This window comes from Callithrix jacchus, chromosome 16 (genome assembly GCF_049354715.1).
Source record: "Callithrix jacchus isolate 240 chromosome 16, calJac240_pri, whole genome shotgun sequence".
Lineage (NCBI taxonomy): Eukaryota > Metazoa > Chordata > Mammalia > Primates > Cebidae > Callithrix > Callithrix jacchus.
Genome location: NC_133517.1, coordinates 62,005,538 through 62,021,118, shown reverse-complemented (window position 1 = coordinate 62,021,118; position 15,581 = coordinate 62,005,538).

Genomic DNA, 15,581 nt, shown 5'->3' with positions numbered 1-15,581 from the left:
TCCCTCTCCTGGCAGTGGTCATATCTGCCTCTCAAGGATGCTGTATGTGTCTGTGTCTTAATTCCTCTACTAAATGTGATCTCAGAACTGGGGCTGTGTCTTATTTTTGTTTATATCCCAGGGCAGGTGTTCAGTAAATGTATGTGGAAGGATGAGAGAGAGGGAAAAAATGAGTGGAAATAGAGGAAAAGGAGAGGGAGGTGTTAATGATGGAACTTGGTTCCCTAGGTGCCATTTCTCCAAGAAAATGAAATGGTCTCCTTATAGGATTTTCAACTCCTTTCCCACTTTAATTCAACAGACTGCAGTGTTGCAGACAGCAAGGCAGAGTGAAAAGGGAAGGCTTTGGAACCAGCAGGCCTGAGTTCAAATTTTAGCTATGGTATTTTCAGCTGTGTGGCCTCAACCCTCTCTATGCCTCAATTCTGACATCATGAAATCAATAACCATAGTTTAGTTATTGTAGTTAGATGAAATATTTTTGTCAAACAAATAGCTTGGAACACAGGAAGCACTCAATAAATGGCCATAATTAGTACTCGAGTACTTTTCTGAGCCCCCACTATGTGAGTTGCACCATGAGGACTGTCGCATGAACAGAACTCAGACCCCAGGAGAGCAGCCAAGCGACATGTTTGCGCCATGTTGTGGTCATATCCATTTTCTGTTACTGCTGTAACAAGTGGCCACACACTCAGAGCCTTAAAACCACGCAGACTTGGAGGTTAGAAGTCTGACATAAGTCAGGCGCAGTGTCTCATGCCTGTAATCCCAGCACTTTGGGAGGCTGAGGTGGACAGATCATGAGGTCAGGAGTTCGAGACCAGCCTGACCAACATGGTGAAACCCTGTTTCTACTAAAAATACAAAAAAAAAAAAAAAAATTAGCCCCGTGTAGTGGTGTGCACCCGTAATTCCAGCTACTCAGGAGGCTGAGGCAGGAGAATTGCTTCAACGTGGGAGGTGGGGGTTATAGTGAGCTGAGATCGCTTGCTTACACTGCCTCTTTTAAGTCTTCCACCCCTGCGAGACAGGTATTCTTGTGTGAGTGACAGAGCAAGACTTCATCTCAAAAAAAAAAAAAAAAAAAAAAGTCTGATTAATGTAAGTCTAACTGAGCGAAAATCAGGGTGTCAGCAGAGTTGAGTTCCTTTCCAGAGGCTCTAGCAGACAATCTGTTTCCCTGCCTCTTCCAGCTTCTACAGGTAACCTAACTTCCTGCAGCATCTCTCTATGCCCTTATAGTGCAGCCACGCCCTCTCTGAGTCTCCCATCCTGCCTCTCTCTGCCACTTTTCATGACTCTCATGGCTACATCAAACCTGCTCTGATAAGCTAGGATAATTTCCCTACTTAAAGGTAGGCTGATTAGCAACCTAAATTCTACCTAGAACCTTAATTCCCTGTTGCCATGTAAGGTATAACATACTCACATGTTCTAGGGATTAGGATGTGGACCTCTTTGGAATCCTGGGTTTTTTTTTTTTCATATTAACATTACAGTGGTTAAAAGCACTAACTCTGAAGTAACATGGACATGAGTTCTGATCCCAATGCTGACAGTTGCCAGCTCTGTGACACACTGCATCAACAGTCACTTTAATATGTTTAGACTCTTCATTTAAGTCTAATAACAACCAGCACTGAGTTATTGCTAGAAACAAATAAGATAATGCACAGTATCAGGTTTTGCTGTATGACAAACCCCACACATAACTGAGTGGCTTAAAACAACATCCATTGATTTATTTCTCAATCACACTAGACAGTTCTTTTACCTCAAGACCGTTAATAAGATTACATGAAATAATGTAAGTCATATAAGACTTTGCAATAAGTAAATTCTGCAATGTATAGCCTGCAGCTATTGAAATGATGACAGAATGAGCCCTAGATTAGGAGTCCAGTCTCTGACACGTGTGAGCAGTGTGTCCTTGGGCAAATAATCTCAGCTCTCTGTGTCTTGGTTGCCTCATAAGTTGACTGTGAATGAGAAAGGAGTACCTATCTCACAGGGGTGGGACACGTTAAAAAGGCATTGTAAGCAAATGACAACATTATACCAAGGCTTCTATGGTTACAGGGAAAGGCCCAAAGCGGGTGTCAGGAGCCCTGGGTTAGATGCTCTGTCTGCCATCAGAAGCTGGTTCACCCTGGGGAAAGCCCTTTCTTTAGAGCCTTAGGGGCCTCGAACAAAACAAGAGGGTTGGACTCAGTGGTCTTTAACTGAACTCCAGATAATCCTGCTAAGGAGTTGGCCACATTGTAACCTGAAATGAGAGGGCCCTTGGTCCCACCCCACCCCCATCCTCTCTTCCCGCTTCTCAAGGATGGGATGCTAAAGTCCTTCCGAGGCAGGGTGACAAATGTTTCTCTCTTCCCAGGGCTTTCCTGGTTTTAGTAGTGAAAAGTCCCGCATTCCAGAAAACCCCTAATTCTCAGACTCCTGGAGTCTGAGGGGGATGGGGATGGAGGGCAAGCAGTCCTCTTGGAGATGCCCGTCCAGTTCTGAATCAATGAGGGAAGGCTGAGGGAGACCTGGGGCTGGAGCCTGTCCATTGCAATATGACCCAGGATGATTCCAAACTTCATGAGGAACAAAGCGGGGCTGGCTGTGGGCTGAGTCAGCCAGGACCATCCTACTTAGAAGCGACTTCCTGAGACACAGTGCTGTGCAGAGCCCAAAGTCGGAGTCAGCCAGACCCATGCCCAGGTTAAAAAAGGTATTTGTGCCACCCCAGAAGAACCACAAAACCCCTCTATAAATCAAGAATAATGACTTGGCTCTGCCTGCCTTTCTTGGAGGTCGATGTATGAGGATCAAATGCACAGGAAAATGCTTTGCAAACTGCAAAGGATGCAGAAATGATAATACTGATTTATTTTTTAAATAACTCAAGAAACATGTTAGTGGGAGCTGGGTAAGAGGCTTCAGAGCTGTTTGTAGCACTATTGACTTCGGTTTAGAAAACGTAAACTAAGCCGTATAAGATCCATCGGGAAACAATAGAAGCCTGGTGACAAGAGAGATCCTAATCCCAGAGAGAAGAAAAAATCTAAATCCAAATGAGAAACAAATCCCAGTTAATGAAAAGGCTGCCAGTTATTTACGCAGGATGTCAATGTAGCTTCTCCAAGAACCAGGACCAGATACACCTTAGAACAAGGGTGCAGGCATTGCTGTGAAGCACACCTAAAAACACCTTCGCTATTTATTTACATGGCCAATAAGCAGCAGAGAAATCAATTTTACTCTAACCTGCAAGAACTCACTGCTGTTATCCTAGAGTCTTTACAGAGCGAAACCTACACAAGCCCTTAGAGATCACCCAGCGCAGGCATATGCTGCCATTTCCCCTTCTTGTGCCTCACACAGGACATTGCCAGCCTGCATTGTCTGGGCAGAGCCTCAGAATCCTTCTTAACACATCCAAGTTGTCATTTTTTTCACATGAGCAAATGTTGAGAAATGCTAAGTGTATGATTGCTGAGAAATGCTGAGTGTATGATAGAATACATTGTTTGCTAGGAAGAACGATGGCAAGGAAAACCTAGCCCCCACCAAGTCGAAAACTATTTGGGCATTTTAAAGTGGCAGGACAATATATAAATATCATACACCAGTTAAAACAATTCTTTAAGCCCGAGATATGTGACCTTGCCCCCGTGGCTCGCTCATGAAGAATACTTTTTAGTTTGTCTGTGATCAGTGGTAAGTGAGCACCAGCTGCCTACCTGGTATATTTTTGTGTTATGAGAAAGTACCAGACATCTATTTGTTAATAATTATCACCTGTTCAGAGAGAATAAAAACATGGGTCAGAGTCTGCTCCAGGCCCTCAGGCCAGAATGCTGTCAGCCCCCTGAGGCTCTCAGCTCAGAAGCCTGTTGGCCCTGGAGAGTCCCACTTTGTTGTTCTATCTGGGTGTCTGCTTCTCAATTCCTTCAGGGCCGCCTGGGTGGGGGTCTCTACAGCTGAGCTGGTCTCCGTAAGCAAACGGACCCAGCAAGCTTGTATGACTTGGTCAAGCATTGTTTTCTCTCATATAAGCTATGAGAGGAAAAGGATCAAAGGAAAACATTAAAGTAACATAATATAGATCTAATTGTACTGTACAGTCTCATTAAAATGATTCTGTTATAAAAGAGTTAACTTTCCATCACTCTTCATAAGCATCCAAATTCACATTTATGTTACCTAGTCGTAATCAGACTACATTCTATTTTCCCTTCTGTCCTCTCTACTCTGCATCATTCAATGCATGCAATTGTGTGGTTACTCTAGAGAATTTTTGTTTTGACAGCAGTCTATTAGTTCATTACCTTGAGATACCGGACTCTGCTCGGTGGTTTTTCTCTTCAAAGTTGGCAACTGTAAACTCCATGGCTTGTGAGCAACTTGGTACAAAGGACTTCTTTCTATATTAGTTTGCTCAGGCTGCCAAAACAGAGTCCCACAGACTGAGGGACCTAAACAATGGAAATTTATTTCCTCATCAAACTAGAGACCAGAAGTTTGCGACCCACGTGTCAGCAGGGTAGGTTTTCTCAGAAGCATCTCTGCTTGGCTTGTATGTGGCCATTGGTTCCCTGTGTCTTCAGGCGATCTTTCCCCTGTACTCACCTGTGGCCAAGTCCCCTCCTCTTATAAGGACACCAGTCATACTGGGTTAGAGCCCACCCATATAGCCTCACTTTGGCTTAATTGACATTTTAGATACTCTATCTCTAGCTAAGGTCACATTCTGAGGTACTGGAGGTCAGGACCACAATACATGAATTAGGAATGGGGGCATAATTCCACCTGCAACAGCTTCTTTTCCATCTGGGTTTCCAGGCCTGGAACAGGCCTCATCTGCTTCCTGCCTACAGCCTCTTGCTCTCTGCCTGTTGGCGCCTCTGGGGCATGAACTAGAGGTACATATACCCTGTGGCCAACCCCTGCCCAGGGAGCTGCAGGAAACAATGGGAAAGCTCCCGCAAAGAAACCTTTCTCCCTTCCCACCACATTAGACCATTCCAAGACAGTGTCCAGGCACATCCCACACAGCTAAGAATCCTGCAGCATTTTTGGGGGGAAACTATAACTGCCTCAGCGATGGGTCACTTTGTACTTTTCATTCTTCCTTCTCTACCTCACTGCCCTCTTTCCTGCTGTATTGACCGTGTGTTTCTGATGCTTTGACATCTGGGGTCTTACCCCAATCCAGAGCCCACACCCACCACCCCTTCTAATGAGTGCTTACAATTCAGGCTGTTATTCATTCACCTTGCCCTAATTAACCTAGGGCCAGGTATCAGACCATTAGAGACAGCCCCTGCTGAACACCCCAGAGCCTGCTGAAATCATTCAAACTAGCCAATCCTAAACCTGTTTACCCTGCTTCACCCATTCCATTCCTTCCCACAGAATCCACAATAAAGGCGTTTGCACCCCAACCTTCTCCCCCCACCAACTTCCTGACCAACCTTGCTGCATCCCTGTGCAGTCCTACATGGTATGGCCTATCCCTTCCCCTTGGGACCTGTAACAATCTTTTCAATAGCAGTCATTTTCTGATCTGTTGGCCTCACTATACCTGAATAATAATAAAACCTACATTTTAAAACAGCTACCTCTTACTAGCTTAGTATTTTGTCTCCAAGTAAATATTAGCACACTCGATGTGCCTCAGGTTTCCTATTTCTAGGATGACTGGGCTAAGGTATTACCTGAAGGGGAAAAAGACATAGCTTCCTTGCAGGCCCGTGAAGTTCCAGGTAATGTATTCAGATCATCATTAGTTTAATTTCATTTGAAATAATCCAAAGTAATTTACAAGTCCAACAGAGAGTTTTATAGGTGTCATTGCCTATTGCCTTTCCCCAGAAAGATCAAGCAATGTAAAACTGATGTTTCTTTCTATCCCTGACAACATTTGTTTGCCATTGTTTATTCAATAGAAGTTCACTAGGAAATTAGAAGTTGCTTGTATTTAATGTGACTTTAATTGCTAATGAAACCATGCGTTTTGCATAAGTGTTTTTTGTTGCTGTTGTTTCATTACAAAGACATACACTGGGCATAAACTTCCAACCTCGGGTCTGGTGGCACAACAGACTTACAGGGACTTACCTAGCTGTTGTAGTGGAGTCAGCACTGAGACCTTACTAACCTGAGAGAGATTGCCCCTCCCAAGACTTCTCAAATCCTAGAGGAAGCCAGTGATTCACCTGCAAGGGGGCCTTTCCCATGCCAACCATCCAATCCAGGGCCCACACCCTCCCCACTAATGAGTTTTTACAATTTGACTGAGAACTGGTCTCACAGAGAGAGCAGAAACCCAAATTCCTGACCTTCTCAGAGGGGGACATATCAGGCGCTGATTTGAAGGCTGTGCACCCAGCTGCCAGGCCCTTTGCCGAGGCAAACTGCAGCAATCTTACTACTTCTCCTCTGGAGCTGCCTCTTGGGACCAGAGTCTCCTTTAACCAAGCTGACTTTGAATCCAACTGGGGGCCTTCGAGCTTTGCCTTCAGGAATATAATGCTTGTTGGTAAAGCACTTTGAGATTCTTCTAAGAAACCCAGATTCTTGGGACAAGGTGTTATTATTTAGTTGATGGGAAACAAATATCCACCTAATAACCATAATTATGTTGTCAAAACTGTTTAAAATATTCACCCTGCTGAGATGACAGTGATGTCAGGGAGTTTTGTGACTAGTAAATTGGAACATTATCATGAAATTAAAAAAGAAAAGTTACATTACCAAGTAATTCATTGGAATGATTTGATATTTCAAGCATAACCACCAAGCAATTTCAGGAACATGTAATTATTTTTTCACTCGCTATTTTGTGATGCATTTCTCAGTAGCTGTGTGGTTGACTGTGCCTTGTAAAATAGAAGAATAAGGAACAACAAGTCATTAGCAGATCGAAGTCTAGGTGGGAATACAGCTTGGATTTTCTTCAGCGCCTCCTACTTTTGGAACTGAGAAACACATGTGGTAACAGCCTTTCGTAATCTCTCATACCAGAAGCATATGGAACGTGCCCACACGTAGCCAGCCTCAGTAGACACTGACATACTAGTGGTGTGCTCATTATCTGGTGCATTCGCTGGTCTCTGTGCTGTTGCACATGCTACTTTTGTTGCTGAAATCCCACTTTTCCCTCTGACAAACACTTAATTACTTGATACTCTTCCAAGCTTTATATCATCTGCAAATTTCATTTCTATCATCTCTGTCTTCATCAGAGTCAGCCCTGGTACAGTCACTTCTATTCTCTTCCTATCTATACTGTCAGTACCCCGCCCCCCCATTGTCCAAGGATTAATAATCCAAGGATAATATCCTCTGCAAAGCCTTCTCTGACTTTCCTGGGTTGATTTAAGTATTCCTTCCCATATATCACTGTCCCATATACACACTCCCATTTTAGATTTACTGCATTGAATAGAAATGGTCTATTCCCTACCATATAGCAAGTTCCTTGAGGGAAGTGGTTGCCTACCTTCCTGCCTGACTGCCATGAACAGGTATTGAGTAAGCCCCATATGGGTTGGGCACTGTGCTAGGCTCTGAGGATACAGTAGAGATAAAGCTAGAAATGGCTCCTGCCCTCATGGAGCTTCAGATTTCATGACATTTTATTTGACATTGCAGTCTGAACTTCTGGCACAAAGCCTTCTTAATAAATGTTCAAGGAACAAATGGCAAAATATGAAAGAAAGGAAGATGGAGCAGGGAAAGGATGAGGGGAGAGTTTGGAAGGATCTTCACAGGAAGGATGTCAGTAGAATATGAAATGTGATTTCACATTCTTGAAGAAGCATGGCTGCTTATAAGACCATCTCAACTTCAATTACCCAGGAGACAGAATGTAGAAGACCATCTCTACTTCAGTTGCTCAGGTGGCAGAATGAAGGCCAAGGGCTGAAAGTTACAGGGGAACAGAATTACCCTGTCAATCATCAAGGGACATAGAAAGAAGCAGCTGAAGTGTGACTCTCAGAGATGCTGTAAATGCCAGAAGATTGCCTAGCCCAATGCCTCAACATAGTAGGTTTTGAAAGAAAGGAAATATGGATAAAAAAAGAACAGGTCTGCTACTAAAATGAGCCCACTCTTGTGAAACTGCTCGGGGTTGTCTGGAATAACTTAGCTCCGTTAGGCTCAGCAAAAGTGGTTCTACGGCCATGGATTCAAGGTCAGTAAGGAATATAATCACCCACAGTCATTGTCATCCTTTGTTCCAGCCACTCCTGGATTCATAGAACTGCATTAGAGTCACGTCTTATGGTGGGAAAGATCCACTGCAGCAGGATCACTGTAGGGGATGTAATGAAGCAAGTGGTCACCCCACGTGGTCACTGAACTACATTGGAGGGTGACTTCACATACGGATAGATTCTTATGGACAGTACAGGCATTCATTGACATTGAAAGTAAGACTCAAAGACAAATCTTAGCCACCTCGGAGAAGCCCACCCTGATATTCCAGGCAAAAACGTCACTGTGTTTCCTTTACCTCACTTTCATTATAACCAGTGTTATATTTTTAAATGTAGAATAATACAATTCTAGTTCTGATATCATAAACTATAGAATAATTTTTGACATTATTTTCCTTACAATTCACACAAAGTAACAAATTTCATCATTTTTTTCAGATTATCCCTGAAAAGCAGGACAAGGCTATACAAACAACCCCGAATTACAACGTCCTGCGTGTGATCGGACAACTTGACCCTATGTACACGACATTTGTCCCCAGTTCCCAACCCCAAACCTCAGGCTTCCTAAGAAGAGACCTGGCAGTCATTGGAACAGGCTGGAGGTAGATACAGAGGAGGAATTAGGGGTTAGTGAAAACTCAGGGCGGGTACTGACAGCATAGGCAGAAAGAGAATAGAAGTGAGTGTACCTGGGCTGACTCTGGTGAAGACAGAGATGATAGAAATTAAATTTGCAGATGACATAAAGCTTGGAAGAGTATCAAGTAATTTGAGTGACAAAATTGACATTGTAGGAGAGTAGGTAGCCTGGCATACAATCAAGATATAACAGAATAGTGGATAAAGGAAGGAGAGAAGATTCAATTCAAGAAAAGCAAAGAGAGGCTAAGCCCAGCTAGCTGTGATAGGTTTAGACCAGACTGCAGATCACTTCGAAGTCCAGGCGGGGCACACGATAAGTCTCTAGAGATTGAATGTCTAGTACCAGAACGGCGCCCTTTGCTCTTTGCTCCTAGCTCTCCTCCTTCCTGACTGTTTATCTGAACTTGAGACCCTCAGTTACCTTATTGCATGACCTTGGCAATGTGCATAATAAGAGTCATTGTCATTTATATAATCTCATTTAATCTCCCCTACAACCTTGAGAAGAGTCTTTCAACCTTAATTTTCATGTAGAAGCCAAGTTCAAGAATATTTAAATGACTTGGCCAAGGTCATACGGGCTTGGAATTGATGAAGAACATCATTTTCAAGTCATGGGCCAAATATAACAGCATGAACTCCACTGAGGCAAATGTAAGGTCTTGATTTGGAGCCCCACGGTTATGCAAGCCTGGGGGAGATATGACTTAGCAGAAGCACATGGGGGAGACAACTCTAGGTTTTAGTTTACTGCATGTTTAATCAGGAAGGAAATCAACTAACTGGCAAAGGCATGTGTGTGATCTCAGGCTGCATTGATAGATGTTCTCTCCACTGTCAAGGTGGACGACATGACTGACTATGCTGAAATCATGAGTGTCTTACAACAGTTGACTAAAGTAAAAATGCTAAAAGAGATCATCGAAGTCATTGTTGGGAACATGCTGGCTTTGAGGCTGAACCTCCTTCCACAACCAGTGCCCTGAGTCCCAGGTTGTGGGAGGACACTGCAGGGTGCCACAGCATTAAACGGTCCAGATACCTGTCTGTTGATTAAGACATATTGAATTGGACATGGATAAATTCAGAAACTATCATTCTCAGCAAACTGACACAAGAACAGAAAACCAAACACCGCATGTTATCACTCATAGGCGGGTGTTGAACAATTAGAACATGTGGACACAGGGAGGGGAAAATCACACACTGCAGTCAGTAGTGGGGGCTAGGGGAGCGACAGCGGTGGGTGGGAGGCTGGGGAGGGGATAATGAGGGGAGAAATATCAGATATAGGTAATGAGGGGATGGAGGCAGCAAACCACCTTGCCAGGTATGTACCCATGCAACAATTCTGCATGATCTGCACATGGACCCCAGAACCTAAAGTACAATTTTAAAAAAAGACACACTGAGTTGTTCCTTTTATGGTTAGACCATGTCAGCTTGTCTTTTCAGAAACATCCTGATTCTAGTTCAGACAGAGAAGTAATCCTGTTACACATTTTGCCCATCTCAACTCCAAAATGCATGCCGTGTGGCTCTGCAATGGGCTATATGGTGTCTCTCCAAAGTTCCCGTGTTGAAATCCTAACCCCCAGTGCCTCAGGATGTAACTGTATTTGGAAATAAGGTCTTGAAAGAGGTAATTAAGGTTAAATGAGGTCCTATGGATGGACTCCAAGACAATATGACTGGTGTCCTGATAAGAAGAGGAAATTTGAACACAGTGACACACTGAGGAAAGGCCATGTGAGGATACAGGGAGCAGACGGTCATCCCTGAGCCCAGGAGAGATGACCCAGAAGAAACCAAGCAAATAAATACTTTGATCTTAGAATTCTAGCCCCTAGAACTGTCATAATATAAATTTCTATGATTTAAGCCACCTAGTCTGTGGTGTTCTATTAGGGGAGCTATGGAGAGCCTATATGGAGACTATTATAGGCTCCAGCACTGCAGAGCATGCTTAGTCATCTAGCGTAAGTAGTTCTCCTGTTATCAACTTCATTGGAAATCCCTCAGTAATGGATTTTTATTAATGACTTCATTTGAAAATACCACCATTTCCTGCCAAGGACTGTACCAGGAATTAGACATGACCAACTCCCAAGAGAAATGCAGTTTCTAGAAAATGAAGGGAGCTACTGTGTTCTGCTTTGGCCTGCTCAGATCCTGCTTATCTCATAATATTTCTTTCTTATGTTCACACATTTATATCGATGTGTCTATTCATCTGCCCCATTAGACCATTAGCAGGTTCAGGGCAGCTGTTCTGTCAGCCATTGTTGTAAGGTAAGTGCTATTCTCCTTACACACACACACACACACACACACACACACACACACATACACACACACACATACACACCCCACATCATACAGAGTGTCTGGTGCAATGAATATTGGTTGGATAGATGAATAACACCCACCAAGAAAATTCCTGAGAATAATTCATTTTCCCATGATCTTCCTCATGGAGAGAAAATACAAAGGCCAAGACCCACAAATCCACTCATAATGTAGGCTTCTGCAAAGGAAGCATGCTTTCTCATTATAACTTAATCAATTGGTTTCTATTTGTCTATCACTGTGATTGGTTCAGAAAGCATCAGTCCCCCTAAGAATACATGAGATCTCAGTAAACTTTTAGAATGGAGTTCCTGAAAGTTTAAGAACAGAGCTGAGCTTAGATCAGACTTTGATGAGTAGTAGCCTCTGCCCAGGTATCATCTCTGCCTCAGTCCTTACCAAACCAGCCTCTCCCTTTTCTATTTCTTTTGTGGCCGTAATTGCCATGATCTTCCTGGGCTGGACACCAAAGGCAGGCACTTCCTCCAGCTCTGTTCAGAGAGCTCCTGTGTGCACATCTGCCCTAGTTTAAAACTCTCAAAGGTTCTCTGTGGTCTCAAACAAGTCATTTTACAAAAACCTCTGAGGAAAGAAAACCATGCTTCACACTATTGCTTCACTATTTTGGTAACAATTCAGAATTGATCTTGCAATTTTCAACAGTGTTAAGGGAAGTTGTGTTATTTTAATTTCTGTGAATAAGGAAGGTAAAACTTTTTTAAAAGTCCTTTTGGTAAAATCCACATTCCTTTAGATGTTTCACAAGCATGACCTGGCTCCTACTTTCTGTTCCTCAGCCTCACTGGCCCCTTTTCCCTGCTAGTCTCAAAATCCTGAAGTCTGCTAGATACTCATGTATCCCACACCTTTGCACACTGTCTCCTCCCCCTGGAACTCCCTTCCTTGGTCAATCCTGCTTATTTCCTGAGGCACAGTCCTTATTACCCCAGAAAAGCTGCCCTGGTTTCCCTGTCAGCAACATTTTGTTTTTCGAGACGGAGTCTCACTCTGTCACCTAGGCTGGAGTGAAGTGGCATGATCTTGGCTCATCGCAACTTCCACCTCCAGGGTTCAAGTGATTCTCCTGCCTCAGCCTCCCGAGTAGCTGGGACTACAAGCATGTGTCACCATGCCCAGCTATTTTTTAGTAGAGACAGGGTTTCACCATGTTGGCCAGGATGGTTTCTATCTCTTGACCTTGTGATCTGCCCACCTAAGCCTCCCAAAGTGCTGGGATTATAGGCATGAGCCACTGCATCTGGCCCTTTCAGCATCTGGATTGTGGCCCTATGATGGAATTTGGGCTAGTCTTTGTTTTAGGGTCTTTCTCCTATTAGAGACAGACAGTTGCTCTTCCAAACCTGCACCTCCATGCCCAGGACAGTATCAGAGACAAGGTAGGTGTTCATCAACATTTGGTGCAGGAAGGAATGAGAACCAGAGAGAATAGGAAACACATTGGATTGGGAGCTCCCAACTCACACTCCATGAACCGTGCAGCTCCACCTGCCTCTTAAGTCTTCCAAGGGCTCCTTAACTCACATTGCATCTTACAGTTGTGATGGGTCCATGACAGAGTCTTGAGGCATTTGCCTAATTCACTTACATTAACTCAGTTTGCTTCCCTGACTCACTCCCCTCACCAGGCTGTTGTGCCTGGTGTTTGCTCACCACGTCTATCAGCTATGTTTGAAATTTAATCAAGATGTATGGACTAAAAGAGAATTTATGGTATTAGCACATGTGTATGTTGGGGTTAGAGCTAGAGCCATCAATCATGCCTGAAAACTTGTCAACAAGGTGAAATAGCCAGATGTCTTATTCTCAAAATGTTCTAATTCTCTTTGAACAACAACAACAAATGCGCCATCCAGAAAATGGTTTTTTGTTCTAACAGATGTCACCTCCAACTACAACTGTCTACATTAAAAAGAAAATGTTCTAGGTACCCTCTAACTCTTCTTGCTCAGACCTGATTTAGACCCAAACAATGGTACTTAGGAAAATAGAAAGAGGGAGATAGATGAAAGCAAAGTTCTTAATGGAGTCAAGAATGACAAAATAGTAAAATAGGAAGCACCATTTACCATAAGAAAAAAGGATAAATCATAGCTGCATACTTCATGTAGTCAGTAAGGCTACATCTGGTCCTGTCTTTAGTTCTTCCTCCCAGAGCCTCCACTTCAGGGACTCCTTTCAACATGAGCAACTTCTAGAGGGAGCAGTAAACATAGTAGATAAAGAGTCACAGTTTAGAGTCAGAAACAACTTTAGACAAGTGACTTAAACACACCGAACTTCAGTTTTCTCTTCTGCTAATTTTGGTCAACAATAGTATTTATATCTTTCCGTGGGAATCAAAAAGGATCATTCAGGAAAAAAAAAAAAAACAACACTAATCAAAGTATCTCGTACCCAGTAAGCACATTGTGATTAGAATATGCAAGTCTGAAATACAAAGTATGCGATGTAACAATGGTATTTAGCAGGAGAAAAATCAACAGTGCCATATGGTTCTCAGTAATGATAAAACTCAATCTAGTCAAATTTTTGAAAATAGACTTTCTGGATGAAAAGCAGAAAATGCAGAATTCTATGGACACACAGACCTGGGTTTGAGTCCCAGACACTCTACATTTTATTTTGTAAACTGTTTCCTATCTTTATACTCAGTCTTTAAGATGAGTTTAATAAAACCCTCCTCATGGAGTTCATGTGAGAATTAAAGTATAACACGCAGAACGTGTCAGGGTTAGAGCCTGGTATGTGTTCAGGAAAGGGCAGTCATGATTGCTAATGTCAGTCCTTCTGATTTCCACTAAAGGTACAATAAGAAGAGCATACTGTACTGAAAGAGGAATCTTGAGTTGAGCCCTGGTTCTTCTACCAGGAGGGGTTGGATATGTCTTCTTTTAGAGGCCTCAGTTTTTTCATCTGGAGAATAACGTCAACTATGTCTCTTCTCTTATTGCTGCATAGTTACCCCAAATTTAGTGGCTGAAAACTACAGTTATTTAGTTAGCATATGTTGCTGTGGATCAGTAACTTAGGCTGGGCTGAGTTGCGTGGTTCTTCTGGTCTGGGCCAGGCTCCTTCATGTGTCTGTGGTCAGCTTCAGGCTGGTGAAGCAGATCTCTCTTTCTTCCAGCTAGAACTCTCCCCCTGTGTTTTCTACCATCCAGCAGGCTAGCCTGGGCTGGTTCATAGGGCTGTGGTGGGTTCCAAGAAAGCAAGAAGCAGCATATGCGGCCTCTTGAGGCTTAGACTTAGAAGGGTCAAAGATCACATCACACTGGCCAGAGTAAGTCATGAGACCAAGCAGATCCAAGGAATGAGAAAACAAACTCCATTTCTGACTGGAAGAGGTATAAAGTCATATTGCAAATAAAGTGTGTGGATACAGGAATGTCCTTAATTCGGGTCATCGGTGTAATCTGCCACATCGCTCTTCACTCCTATGACTCAGAAATATCTCCTTCTTTCAATTCCCTTAGCTTTTACCTTAATTCAAATCCTTACCACTTTTTACGTGGACAGTAATAATAGCCACCTACATGGTCTCCTTGTCACATAAAATGTACCCCTTTCATCTACACTTTTACAATATATAGCAAATCATTATGCAGTCCTACATCAAAATTTAAATGACTTAGAAAAGGAACCCACATTGCTCCCTGTGGCATTCAGGGTCCTCACTGTTTCCTTTTCCATTCATGTTTTCAATCAATTTCACACACCCTCATATCCTGCATTGCAGCTCACCCGTGGCTTCTAGTCACCCCTCAGGTAAGCTGAAAAGAATACCTTTATATCATCTGCCCAGAACCCCTTTTCCTAGGAAGTGGCTCACTTACTCCAGCAGGAACTCTGATAAGAACTGTGTTTATGCAACTTGGACCAAGCCCTCTGACCACAGCTGATGGGTTCAAAGGTAAACACATATATCAAGACAGCCCAGTGAGAGTCAGTGTCCCTCCTTGAAATTTTTGGAACTTGGCCCATAGGAATCATTAAGTGAATCTGTAGTTAAATGGCTGTAAGTAGATGGGCACTCTTACCATTTTGTTCAACCTATCCTGGAGCAGTTTTCCTGACTTGGTTAGTAAACCATAATATTTTGGATTTTGTGAGACAATTTTTTCTCTCTTCATCTAACTTGATTTTTTTCTTTTTTGGTGACTTGTAATCAGAATAGTCCTGAATGGTACTCAGGTCCTATATTTTTGCCCTCTATGCCTTTTTTTTTTTTTTTTTTTTTTGAGACAGGGTCTCACTCTGTAACCCAGGCTAGAATGCAATAGTGATATCTGGACTCATTGCAATCTCCACCACCTGGAGGTTCAAGTGATTCTCATGCCTCAGCCTCCA